Source organism: Rhamphochromis sp. 'chilingali' (genome assembly GCF_963969265.1).
Source record: "Rhamphochromis sp. 'chilingali' genome assembly, chromosome: 7".
NCBI classification, from domain to species: Eukaryota; Metazoa; Chordata; class Actinopteri; order Cichliformes; family Cichlidae; genus Rhamphochromis; species Rhamphochromis sp. 'chilingali'.
In genome coordinates this window covers 30,525,161-30,539,720 of record NC_137934.1, presented here as the reverse complement: position 1 = coordinate 30,539,720, position 14,560 = coordinate 30,525,161, and the positions used below count along the sequence as shown (strand labels likewise).

The 14,560-nt window shown below is 39.6% G+C and overlaps 1 protein-coding gene across 3 annotated transcripts in view; it reads left to right on the top strand.

Moving 5' to 3' along the window:
- Positions 1 to 358: 358 nt before the first annotated feature.
- The window catches only part of LOC308399183 (BMP/retinoic acid-inducible neural-specific protein 3-like), a 68,210-nt gene continuing 54,008 nt past the window's right edge, over positions 359 to 14,560 (top strand). For 2 of the 3 annotated variants that reach the window (XR_013972084.1, XM_080886248.1), the window contains exon 1: positions 359 to 986. The gene's annotated coding sequence lies outside the window, so the exon portion shown is untranslated. Of the gene's footprint in view, positions 987 to 2,061; positions 2,140 to 14,560 lie in introns of those variants that run through there. The other variant, XM_080886249.1, reaches the window with a different exon arrangement.

Below are 14,560 nucleotides of genomic sequence, written 5' to 3'. Positions count from 1 at the left end.
CAATGACTTCCGATGCTCGTGTCTTTAGAAATAGCTGCAGCATTAAAACAAGTATATTGGGGCATAAAGTTAATGGCAGGAATGCCATTTCGAGCATTTTGCGAAAAGGGCTTTTCATCTGAAGTGAGCGGGGGGAGAAAGTCACGCATTATTATTCTCGCCACGTCGGCTACCTTAGTCTACCCTCCTTTGGCAGCTATTACAGAGGGCTACTTGTGTCTTAAACATGTGACTAAGTGAGAGAGGGGCACAGGGGAGAGCCGAAGCGCCCATGCCTGTTATCTGCTGAGCGCCTATACCTTCAGTTTCCACAGGATCTGCGCTCCTCCACACAGCGCTGCGGAGTAGGCGGGTCAAGTAGGTGGAACAAAAAAAAAAAAAAAGAAAAAGAAAAAAGGTGCCGGGGCGGAATTCACAACGGGATATTTAACAATCTTCGTGGGGTGGCAGGTAGCCGCATTCCGTCGCATCTGTCCGAGGCTGGACCCCGCCGCTTTCTGGTAACTGCGCTAAGACAGCTTTTAATCTCCTGAACGTTAGCTCCTCTGCGCTCCTGGAGTCTTTCTCCTCCTCCTCCTCCTGCTCGTTTCTCCGATTGACTACATCTCCTGCTGGATGATTTCATTTTGTAAAGTCATTATCCCCAGAAAGGTCAGAGCCTCTGCTTCCAGGAACGTTGAATTAACTGTGGGATAAGCCGGTTGTCAACCCCAAGCGCACCCCCGACTGCTTTTCTCAAAGTTTCTCACTGGTGTAGAACCGACCGTCGGATTTGTCCGGAGCAGCTTTACCTCTTTTTTTCTCGGAGTGTTTTTTTTTTTTTTTTTTTTTTTGAGTGGTGTTTTTTTTCCCTCCGTGGAGTTGCAGTTGAACCCTGACAAACTGTGAAATGAGTTTCTCCACAATCTGGGCAGCTGAGAGCCACCGGGATTCGGCGAGAGCATGGGACACACTGAGTTAAACTTTCTCTGTCGTCCTAAACCGCGGTGAGTTCTTGCAATTTAGCTTAATTTGTCGAATTTGTGCGAGTATAAAGTAAAAGAAAAACCCCACGCTACCTGTGGATGTTCACCCTCAGCACCGTGTTTGACCCGAATAGCTCTTTGCATCTGCTGTGACTGTGACATCAGTGAATTTCTTTGTTGCTTGACCACAGTACAATGTGAAACTCTCACGCACAGACGCATACACACAGTCTCACCCCTGCATACATGCACACAAACTCCCGAACTGTATCTGCTGGCACTTTCAGGAGAGCATACACAATATTACTTTTCATGCCTTGTCAGTTTATACATGAGCACAATCAGACTCATCTCCTCCTCCTCATTTCTCATTGCCTGTCTCCTCCACCCACACACCCCCCCTCCTTCACCCACACTGCCACTCTTTATCTGCCTTAACAACAAACATTTCTAATCTATATTCCTCAGGGGTGTATTGGCATTCGCTCCTGTGGAGGATCAGATCTCTTACACTGATGTGTGGACAGAGTACTGCTCGCCAAGCTCCCAGCTCTGCTCTCAGGCTGGAAGAGTGAAAAAAATAAATAGTCCCACTGATTTCATAATTATACATTGCACCCTCAAGCCTCACCCTCAAAAAAGGCACATGAGTCAAAGGCAGCCTTATGGGATCAGTGGAGGCTGCGATAATGAGCCAAATACCCTCCAAGAAAACAAATAACATTTAAAATGCTATCATAGTGGCCCGAGGGCATGCTGGCGTAGGTGCTATTTGCAGTATTTTAAATGTAACTTCATGTGAAAACCCCCAACTGCAGTGGCAGGAAGGTTTGTTTTATTGCAAAGCTTCACGGTAGGAAAAAAAAAGTCAGTGAATCACTGCTGTAATTCTCATTGCCACTTGCCAGTGTTAGGCACAAGTGCCAAAGCCTCAGACTGTTTATAGGGCCACAACAGGGCCACTGTTCAGCAGTGTCCTCATCTATCCTGGGAGACTGGTGAACTCAACCGTGTCCAGGCCTGAAAGGCACACTGTCTCCTCCTATGAAAAGAGAGATTTCTCTCCTTGCATCGGTCATCTGAGCAACAAAAACGGAAGGAGCTCAAAACCTTGTCTGATTCTTTTTTTTCTCTACTTCACTGCTGCGATGCCAATCGAGGCTGTATATGGCATGTAAGTCTAATTTTCTGTGTTCGTGTCTGTTTGCTTGTCCGTCAGAGTGACGATGACAGGACCATCTGTCTGTGATTGACGTGTACTTGAGAGGAAACAAATCGAGCTTGAACAGAACTTTTACAGGGCAACTGTGACTGAGCAGGAAACCAGCTATAGGCTTTTTAGACTGAGGCTAACAGGAGGCACTACATGCCTGAGAGGGCTCCTTGTTCTTACAGTTTAGTGGTGGGCAGGAGGCAGCTTCATTTGAAGGTGTGATGGCTGAAGAAGGGCGGATGTGGTGGGAGGAAGTGGGGAAAAAAAGAGCAGAAAGCACAGGAAAAAGGACGAGAAAAGCTCTGCGCAGAACATTAAGTTAATGCAACGTAAAGTAGTTTTCTGTTGCTGACTTCAGGAGGATCGGTGGATGAGGTTTAGAGGGTGGTACCAAGTGTTCAGCTTAAGAAACCCTGTAATTGATCATAATTGCTATTTTTAGGGGGCAAATTACAGTTGGCATGATGACACAATGACATAAGGAAGTAAAGTCATAAGCTAAAGAAGAAACGAGAAGAAGAAGAAAAACAAGAAGATCACCCCATCTTGGTTTAGGTGGTATTTCGAGGGTCGAGTTTTGCCGGGATCTGCTCAACATCTTCAGCCCATTAATTTATGATAATGAGCAAACTGACAAAGTTTCACTTCAGACAGAGAAGAGCCGCTGCAAGGAGAAGAGGGAAAAGTGGGAGAGATGAGAAGATGAGAGAAAAGCTAAAGAGGAGAAAATCAAAAAGTTTCATTGAGGGATTTGAGGCTGACTTTGGCGCTAAAGTAGAATCTCTCAGATTAAGACCGACGGGGGCATTAAGCCAAAAATCTCTCTCTGAGGCAACTGGTAATTGAATGTTGAGTCTGAGCATATTCTGTAGAGGCGCACAAACGGATGGACACAGGGCTGCTTTGAGAGCAAAATTGTACCATATTGCACATAATTCTTTACAGATCAAGGACAGACTTCCTGTCATTAAAACAGGCAGGTGTCACGCTGTCACCCTGCCCATAAATATGCACTGACAGAGGTGGCTGAGCATGTGACTGGATGACACATGAGGGGGGTTGCTTTTCAAATTTTAACTAGCTTACCTGATCAGTAGTGGAAGAATCGTGCAGTGAAACATGTATTTCCATTTACAGATATTCACAGAGTCAGAGTTGCAGCAGAATACCAGAAGAAAAAAGAGCCCAGAGTAAATAGTGAGGGAGGAATGTGTGCCTTTAATTTAAGAGCAACCTTTGTGTCTGTGTGTACAAGGCCACCAGCAGAAGAGGCCTATTTGTGTTCTCCAGTGATTTATAGAAGCTTCCTCTCTGTATGTTCTTGGCCACTCAGTGATATGCAGCCATATAAATGCTAGAAAGTGAGAAGTTTACAGTCTGAGGAGCAATCATTAAGACAGCTTTCCCCCTGTTTGCTTTCAGCTGAACTTTTACGCACGGCACCTTATAATGATTTACAATATTCTCGCGGATTAATCCTCACAGAGTTTTACTCGTTAAAACCTCCAACCTGCTTCACACGCCATCGATTGAGCTAAACGATTGATCTCACGTTGCCTCCACAGACAGCCACCGCAAGGAAAAGACGTATGCAGATACTGTACGCTGCCGGAGAAACACTCAGAATTTTTTCTGCCTGTGCTAACATAATTATATTGATAGTCAACACTCGGAAATCAAAGTTTGCTGTGGATTGATTTGGAGGAGCTTGAAGTGTTGCGAGCTAACGTTCTTTGCATAGTGATGTGAAATGTTGATGTCAGTGTGTGAGCTGACTGGGCGCGCCGCTATTCATCTTTCATAATGAATTGTCGCTGTAGTAAATGAATGGTGCTGGGGGGGTGCTGTTTTTTGTTATCAGTTTATTGCTTCCTCCAGCCAAATTTTCCGTCCTGCGTTTGCGAGGAGAAGGATTTGTCGGACTGATCTATTTCCATGTTGGCCTAGAAGACGTCTGCTGTCGAGTCTCTCCGCCTTAATAAGCTACTGTCTCATTTTGTAAATAGTCACAGAAAGATTAAATTGGATTTTTTTTAATACAAAGACATAGAGTCTTATGTGGCACATGCCTATGCCTGTTAAACAGAACTACACACTGTTTCACTGTAAAGTCCCACCGTGCATTTGTGACAATAACACGGGCTGGGTTATTGGGTTATATGCTGCCTGGCTCCACTGTTGCACAGCTGCATGCATTCATTTCATATGGAGAACAAAGAGTTTTTGTTTTTGCTGTATGACAGTAGCATCCACACTGAGCAAATGCATCATTAGTACACAGTATATTGCCTTCGCCATACTTAACTCTAATGCATTGTTTTTGGGGTCTAGTTGCTCCAGACCCTCGTAGAGGTAGGAGATACCAACCAAACAAACAAAAAACATTGTCTTTCAAAAAAAATCATCTTAATGTTTGCTGAGTTTTAGACATGTTGTTACAATTGCTGTTTAGCGAGATTTGATTTGAATAAATTCACCTGATTTCTTGTGTGTCACAGATCCATGACTTGCACGGTTACATGATCTGTTTTTTAAAATATATAAATTGCTTACTCTAGTAGCACCATTCCAAAATAAGTAAATATTTCTGCTTAAACATGCTCGTAATATGTTTAATCTTCAGTTCGAGGATCTATCCATATCAAAAACAACAAATAATTATCAACATTTATAGGATATATTGTACTTTTTTGTCACCTCATTTATGAAACCAGCTGTATATTAAACTATATACTCTTATTCTTCTGCTATATTGTTTTTATTATCATATATATTATAAATTTTAATCATGAAAATGTTTCCTGAGTGTCATGAATCTACATAAAAGAAGCATGGAAGTAAGTAAGATTAAACATGAGCCTGACTATGATGCTATTGTGTTTTGTTGATGATTAAAGTATCACAGGGTCACAATTTTGTCTCTATTTTGGTCTTGAAATGATACTAGTGTGCTGTAATACACAATTCAATCAAACAAACAGAAGTTTTAACATGTATTTGTCCTTCTGTATTGTTGAAAAATAAATGTTTCGTAAGCCACAGAAAAAGATTGGCTGAGTAAATGTCATTTTGTTTGCATGATTTGTTTGTTGCACTCCTTTTTACGTAAAATGATTGGAAAACACAACTATTACGTTGGAGCATTTGTCATAAATAAAGAAAGCAGCCTAGGTATGATAATCAGAGCCATTAATAGAGTAATTTAAAATAGAATGGGGCCATAAATCATCCCACTCTGTCATTTTATTTGCTAAAATAGCTTGGTTGCTTTAGAGTTAAAAATACATGAATATACAGTAGTATATATGATTATAGCAGCACCAGCCAGTTTAAATAGGAAATGTAAATAAGTTTCCATTTTTTCTATGAGTAGACCGGAATGTATTTGCATACAAAGAGGATTAGTAAAGATAAAGAAAACTGCAGAAAATCACAAAGTCTGATAGCTTTACAGGGATAAAATGAGTTTAAAAGAGCAGTTTAATGTAAAACATGAAATTAGGGCTCGTTGTCTTCTCTTATTAATTCAGATTTTAGTATCCGAGAGCATCCTGGTGGGTGTTTTTTTTTTTAAACATTCCATCATTAAATTGGATCACCAGCATCTTCAGAAGTCTCAGAAGTAAATTTGAGAGTCCACAGAAAAACACCTACACAACAGTTTGTACAGGGGAAAAAAAAGCACTCAGTCACACACCCACACTGCCTACACACTTCCACTGACCTTCCCCGCAGCAGCTTAGCGTTGCTATTCATGTATTATTGTTTTGGGTTTTCATGTCTAAAGTTTTTAAATGCATGTCTGTAGATCTGTAAATATGTGTGTTCATGGCTGGGCATGTAAGCACTTTGATAGTGACATTTTTATTTATTTATTTATTTATTTTTTGGTCTTTGATGTCTTTTTCCCAGGACACCATGGGAGCTGATCCTTTTTATTTGTTTGTAAGACAGCCGGATGAGTGCAACTGGCAGTCATATTATAATTTCACAAAGGCTGTGTTTTACCCGTGGCACTGGTATGAGAGGCATTGTTGACAGTTGTAGCGGGGAAGATAACTAGGTTAATTAGGGCCAAAAACCTCATTAGTCAGCACGGAGGGGAAGATGTAAAGTTTATCAGTTCCTGTTTCCCTACTTTGAGGATGGTTTCAGGGTTGGCTTGCAGACAAGTTACAAAGTGGATCCTGTTGAAGAAATTCTAATGAAATGTTTTAATCAAATCCTCCCCCCTGCAAAGCGCATGCCTCCCCTCCATCTATTTTTCTACTATTGTTTTCCTTCAAATGTGTTCAAATTGTGAGATATCACAAAAAGAGACTTGTTTCAATTTGCATATTTGCTGTGCCAAGAAAGTAGATCTGCTGTGTGTGTGTGTTCCAGACATGGATATGGGGACACTTTGTGAGAACACACATACATACATTTACACTTAAACACACACATACACACACAGCTCAGGCAGGTGACCATTACAGCTCTGGCATTCTTCAATAAGTGAGCAGATGTTCGGGGGCTGGAAGCTCAGTTCTGTCCCAATCTCCGACTAGAACGGCTGCTGAAATTCTCAAGAAAGATTAGGCTTGGGAGTTCCCTCATCTCATCAAGCTTACTGTATCCTCCAAAAGACGGGGTGAGAGTCAAGATCCAACACTGCAGTCGGTAGCCAGCCCTATATCTCTGGAGGAAACATGTAATTTTGGCTGTTACACAAAGTTACTGGAAGAGCTGCAGCGCAGCCTGAAAGAAAAAAAAAATTGTGCAGACAGATACATCTATTCATCACAAATGGAGCAGATTGGTAGGCAAGGCGAAATAAATGAGCTGTTTAGAATATTCTGTTTAGCAAAATCAATTGAGATATTAACTCAAAGTGGAACACTGCTAATTTTGTTAATTTAGCTCAAGAAGCCTGTGAATCAATCACCCGCTTTCAAAACGAGCAACGAATAATGTCGAGGATATCGGCAATCACGGCTTCTGTGAAATCATTTCTTTGACCGAATGAGGAATTTGCAAACATTTTATTTCATCCCAGGGCTGCTAATCTGTGAGATTTTACAGCTGTACCATCTGAGGGCATTACAAATAATGGTTTTTATTGAATCTTTCAGTGTTTTCTGGGAAAAACGGGAAAAACAAAACAAAGAGAGCTGTCGTTTTCACGCAGATGCTCCAAATAGCTGGAGGAAATGCTGGCTCCGCACTGTGCACGTCATACCTTTAATGTAACCACCAGTAGTTCTTGTGATGAAAAATGCTTTGACTCAGTGTCTCATCTTTTCATTGACTTTTTTGCCTCAGGGAAGAACATTTTGAGAGATGACTAAGTTATGGACATGTGTTTCATTTTTGCTTGACTGGTGTTCTCGCAAAAATAAAAATAAAACAGCCAACCCTGCTTTCCAATCTGAAGTTATGTTCCGAGAAAAAAACGGTAATTCTTTCATTGTGAAATGACTGCACGTCCCGCAGCGTGTCATTATTGCAGTTGAGATATGGCACTTAATAGTCCGATAAATGTAATATCTAACAGAAGTCCACAGTAATACACATGCAATTTAGAATGGATGATACACCTGCATTAGAAGTTTTAGGGACTGAAATCACTGATTTGAATCTGAAAATTCATTCAAAAGATTAAATGGCTCTACTTGTGTTGGGCTCTCAATATTTGTAAGTCACTAATTTATTGTTAGGAGCTCAAATTCTTGACCCACATTAAGGAAATAAAAATATCTAAACAGCAAATTAAATATTTGCTTTTTTGGGTATTTTAAAGAAAACCCTACGGCAATACTGGATGAGACCTGCAAGGGATTTTGTAGAGCTTTTTTTTCTGCCATCCAACTGCTATCAACTTAATGGCTAATAACGTCGTGGCTCAGACACGGCTGTATATGTGGAGACAGGAAGAGAGATTGAGAGACAGTTAGGGAGGAACAGAGAGAGAGACTGGGGAGTTTATTTCTCAATTCCACCATTAAGCAAAAGTAATGCATTAACATTATACACATTCCAGAGCACACAGAATCATATTTAGCCTCAGCAAGCCTGTCTTGGTTGATGGTATCAAATCATAAAAGTCTTCAGGTTCTTCCCTTTGTCATATTTCTTTTTTCCAAATTACCTTTAATACGCTTGATGAGATACAGCAGCAAACCCAACGGTTGTATCTTTAGCCTGAAAAGAAGAAAATAGTGTGGTCTTTTATATCACCGCCATATGCTGAAGGTTAAGGATTCTGATCATAAAATTGCATTTTTGTTCATTTATAGGACACAAGGTTTTCTTTAGTGCTGCACATACAAGCACTTTTATAGATGTTGGCAGTCGATGTCAATAAGTACAATCTGTACCTTAGTGTGACTACCTGGATTTTAAGATTAAGAAAGAAAAAACTAGAAGGAAACCTGAGTTTTGAGATGATATTTTACAAATCCAGATGAGAAAATGTTGTCTGAAAGTATACTGCAGAAACTCTTTGCTCCTTTCAGACTTTATTGAGCACACACCATGTTGTCTGTGTTTTTATGTTCCTTCTACCTGCGTACTCCTCAACCGGTCGCAGCAGATGCCGACCCTTCCCTGAGCTTGCTTCTGCCAGATGCCCTTCCTTCCTGTTAAAAGGGAGTTCCTCCTCCCCCTTGTTGCCAGGTGCTTTCTCAGAGGGGATTATTGCAACATTGGGGTTCTCTGTGCAGCAGTGTAGGGTCTTTATCTTAGATTATCAAGTGCCTTAGAATGAATGTTTGAATGTTGTTGTGATCTAACTCTATATAAATGAAAATGAGGCGAAGGGAATTTTCTGTGATTGCAGAGAATGGTTTAAACCCCAAGAGATGAAATGTATTTGGAAATAACTTGACAAATGTTTTATTCAGAATTTGAATAAGATGAGAAAGATGTATCACAGAGTTACGCATCACTTTTTTCTTTTTTTTTTTGCTGTGCCATCGACGTACGTGGCCTTTAGGTCACGTAATGACAAGAAATTAAACCTTGCATATGATGAGAGTCATCAAAGATGCCTTGTTAAGTATTTTTTCAGCTGAAATATTTGATGTTCAGCGGTGCTTACTGAATATAGCCTGCCATTATGATGAGCAGTGGGCGTAAAAATGTTGTAGTTTGATCCACTGTTGGCTGTGCTTCAGTGGAATGGCCATTTGTTTAACACCCTCCTCTCTCTATTGAAGTAGCAGGACAAAAAAAGGAAAGCATTTCCAAATGGATATTTCTTCCCCACAGAAATAAACAGGACCTTGTCATAGGTGTCATTTCAAAGATAAATTGCAATCTCTGAGTGTTCCCGCTGCTCAAAGAAACATTATGTTTCCTCTGCAAATGTCTTGGACAATTTTTTTTCTTTTACATGAAAAACAATCATGTGTCACATGACAAGGCTGAAGTGATTGTGCATGGGGGCACGTGCTGACTGTCCATTTCGTCAGAGAGCTGCTGGAAACCTTGAGAGCACAATGACAGGTGTTTACAAATCTAGGAAAAAAGGTTTATGGAATATTATGTTTTACTTTTTTCAGATTGTAAATTGAAATTATAATTACCTCAGTCCTCATAGAATAAGCCCAGCAGCCTTTTTTGAGACTTACAAAAAGATTATGAAAAGAGTGGAACAACAATAGTCACTTGATTGTTCACATAAACATGGATTTGCTATATGATGCCACATCTCGCCTCCTTTCAATATTGTTCTTGGTATTTGCCAATCCGGAGGACGCAACTCTTCATTAAATTCATGTGTGGGAAAATGTGGTCCCCCATCATTTGCACTCCCGTCACAATTCCGCTGAGAGGACCTCACATGAACAAACAGTGCTTTTATTTTATACAGAGGTTCCAAACAGCCTCGAGCTAACTGCTGGCCCACGTCGTGCAAAATCATATTGGAGTGGATCTGCTGGAGCTCCGGTTGCTTCCTTACTGCTTCACATGAAAATTCCTTCCATCTTCTATCTCCCATTTGTTTTGTTGTTTCTAGATTATACAGGGGACTCAAGGACGAGTGCTTTTAACACGGCTTCATGAAATGCACTGAGTGCACAAGTTGAATATTATAGCATAATCTAGAGGTAAAGTAAGAAAAAAAAAGAGAAAAGCATTTGTCTGAAAATAGCAAATGTCCGTATGTCATTAGCGATTTGATGCAAAGTTGGCTTTTAGAGGTAATTGAGGCAGATGAGGATGAGAGTGGGTTGTGTGAGGAAGGTGAGACAAAAGAAGTATGGTGGGGTGAAAAAGAGAGAAAGCGAGGCGAAGAGATTCGAGAGAGGCCCATGTTCTCCTGCATCAGCGTTTTGGACAGCTGCCTGTTAGATGATAGGATTAAAGAGTCTTTAAATGTGACCTCTGAGCTGTATTTTGATATTAACATGCCAGAAACTGCCCTCTGAGCAAGGTCACTTTATACACAACATGCACAATGTAAAGTAGAAAAAAACAAAGCATTTCATCTGTGTTATGAGAGGCTGGAGGTAGGTGTGGATTCATCTAACGGAGCTGCACTAGCAGCTTATTTTTGGGGCCATTTTACTGCAGCAGAGGCACACTGTCAGTACAAAGCAACTTGTTCTCAAACTTCACACTATAGGATAGTAACCCATAACTTTGGTGTCAGATTTTTGACAAAACACACACAAAGCATAACTGCTCACTGTGTGGCAGCGTCTCTGCTGAAGGAATAGGGACGGAGAAAGAAAAGTGAAACGCTCAAGCTCAAACGGAGAGCGTGGCAGACGATAACAGAAATGCTGGGAAGACAGAGGTCTCTCTGTCACAGTCCAATAAACTATTCAGCGCTGCTGGAATGTGAGGAGAAATTGCTGAAGGTAACACTCACAGTTTAACTGCATCAACAACAAAGAAGTTGAAAGAGATACGGGGGAGGATTTGCCCTGTTTCGGCACCGGGTAACACCGTTCTCGGCCCTGTTTCATTAAAATTGTACCACGTTTCTGCCTACTGCATGTTATACAAGACCTTAAGGTAATGTGTACTTATCAAAACTGCAGACTTGTGGGTGTAGTCTTTGACCTGACCTGATCAGTTAGTTTTTCCATTTGATCAAGTCTTTCCCAGTTAGATTATCATAAAGATGATTTTTCAACAATCGGCAAAAAAAAAAAAATAATAAAAATGTTATGCAAATGATAAAGCAGTGGGCTGCTATGAGAGCAAATAATTTTTCCGATCCAGTTCATCAGGTTTCAGTGCAGGGTCACAGCTGGGCAAAGTTCACCTCAGTCTCATAAAGCGCTGTCTCCATCGGCTGTCCCTGCAGAGTTCTTCCCCTCCCACATCCAGCTTTTCATCGCCTCATCCAAGTCTGGCTTTCCCCTTTGTGTCTGTGGCTCTACAATGTAAAGCTGTAACATACATTAGCAGTACATCTTTTTCTTTCTGTTTGTCTGTGTCTTTTTTTGTAAAAGGTGGGATTTCAGGGGCTGGATGCATCCCAACTCCAGTCACTGAGTCAGATGTCCCACCCTTCAGCTGTTAACACCGAGGAACCCTGGCATGTTAGGAGGAGTCTAACAGACAGGGAGTCTGCTCTTTGCAGGTTTTAATAAACTTAAGGTCTATTCCCAGCGGTAGAATCAAAGACTTGACTGCTCCGGACTGCTCTGAAATGTGACTTTTTGACTCACCTCCCTGAAGTCTTGAGCTCACAGAAGATTTGAAAGTAAAACTAGAAAAATTTGCATTTCCTGCGAAAATGCAGTGTGGATGCCTTAACGGCTGAAGATATCTGCTGAAAAAATTGAAAAAAAAAAAAAAAGATGCCCTGAGCAGGATTCGAACCTGGCCCTCCTGGTCAAAGGGCAGCTATTTAGCTCACTGAGCCAAACACTTTCTCACAAAGAAAGGTGGAGAGATTGACAATTGTGCTAGCAGAATTTGGGCAAAAAAAAGGGGGTGAAAATTCTGCTGAAAAGAGTTCAATCAGCAGAATTTCTGCTGAAAAGAGGTGACTGAGCAGAATTCTGCTGAAAAGAGGTTTTTGCTGAAAAAGAGCTGAAAAAGTTTGGATTTGTGCTGAAAAGGGGTTAAAAAAACTGAAAATTTTGCTGAAAAGGGGTGAAAAAAATGAAATTTGTGTTGAAAAGAGTTTAAAAAAAGTTTAACTGTTAAGTGAAAGAAATGTTGCCATAAGCTGGATTTGAACCCAGGCCTCCCAGTCTGAGAACGGATGCTTATCTCACTGAGGTAAAACACAGCTCAGCCCATCATGCAAAATCAGTGACCACATTGATAATGTGTTCCATTCATTTCAATGGTCAAAAGTCATAACACACATCAGCAGAAATAGCAGAATTTTTTAAAGTTTAAACATAGCATTTCTGCTAAAACTTAGTATTTATGCTAAATAATATTTTTTTCCTGCCAAATCATAGCATTTGTGCTGGAACACAGAAAGTTCCACCAAATCATACAATTTGTACTAAAACATTATTTATGATTTAGCAGAAACATTGGGACTTGGTAGAAATACTATGATTTACATAAAATACTTTGACTTAGCAGAAGTACTACAATCTAGGAAAAAAGTACTAAAGCATAGCAGAAATTCTATCATTGAGCAGAATTACTAGGATTTAGAAGAAATACTAAGATTTGGCACAAACACTGATGTGGCTCAAGAACCTTTATTATGCAGTTATACTATGATTTGGAAGAAATACTATACTTTGGCACAAATACTATGATTTGGAAGAAATACTATGTTTTAGCACAAATACTATGATTTGGCTCAAATACTATAACTATCCTCGGTCAGAAGGAGAGGCTGACATCCAGGGATTAGATTACCACGAGGTGGAGTTTATTGCGGTCAGATGGATGGTACAGGGAGGTATGGCATACAGTAGGAGGATGTGGAGAGGTGATATGGTGTGGTTTCTATGATTAAGAACAGGGTATGCATTACAACATGCATACAGATTAAAGATTAAGAAAACTGGTAACAAATTCCTCCACTACGAATCAGTCTGATGCCACTTTTTACAGGGTTCCCGTTTACTAAGGCACTACCCAAAAGGCGCCACAAGAGGGCACTCCAACACAAGAGATGACCTATTTACACTGATGCACTTAGTAAACAGCCCCTACTTAGCCACTACATAATACAGTGATATTACAGTATACAAATTCACACAAATACTATGATTTGGCAGAAATACTATGACTGAGTAGTAATACTATAACATAACAGATTTCCTAAAAAAAACTATTAAATTGCAGTAATTCTATGACTTGGCAGAGATACTACGTTTTAGCACAAATACTATAACAACGCAGAAATACTATGACTTAGTAGTAATACTATAACATAACAGTTCAATGTTCTTGCACAAATACCACAATATGGCAGAAATACTATGTTTTAGCACAAATACTGTGATTTGGTATAAATACTATGATTTGGCACACATACTATATTCCGCAGATACACTATAACATAACAGATATTCTACAACTTAGTAGTAATACTATAACATAACAGAATTATTATTTGGGCACAAATACCACGATTTGGCAAAAATACTATGATTGGGTACAAATACTATGATTTGGCAATAATACTGCATTTTAACACAACTACTGAGATTTAATTGAAATACTATGATTTAGAAGAAATACTATTACTCCATACAAATACGATACTTTGGGACAAATACTATGTTTTGGTTCCAATACTATGATGTGCAACAAATACTATGATTTGGCACAAGTACTATGATTTAGTACAAATACTATGATTTGGCAGAAATACTATGACTTAGTAGTAATACTATAACATAACAGATTTCCTAAAAAAAACTATGAAATTGCATTAATTCTATGACTTGGCAGAGATACTACGTTTTAGCACAAATACTATAACAACGCAGAAATACTATGACTTAGTAGTAATACTATAACATAACAGTTCAATGTTCTTGCACAAATACCACAATATGGCAGAAATACTATGTTTTAGCAAAAATACTGTGATTTGGTGTAAATACTACGATTTGGCACACATACTATATTCCGCAGATACACTATAACATAACAGATATTCTACGACTTAGTAGTAATACTATAACATAACAGAATTATTAATTGGGCACAAATACCACGATTTGGCAAAAATACTATGATTGGGTACAAATACTATGATTTGGCAATAATACTGCATTTTAACACAACTACTGAGATTTGATTGAAATACTATGATTTAGAAGAAATACTATTACTCAATACAAATACGATGCTTTGGGACAAATACTATGTTTTGGTTCCAATACTATGATGTTCAACAAATACTATGATTTGGCACAAGTACTATGATTTAGTATAAATACTATGATTTGGCAGA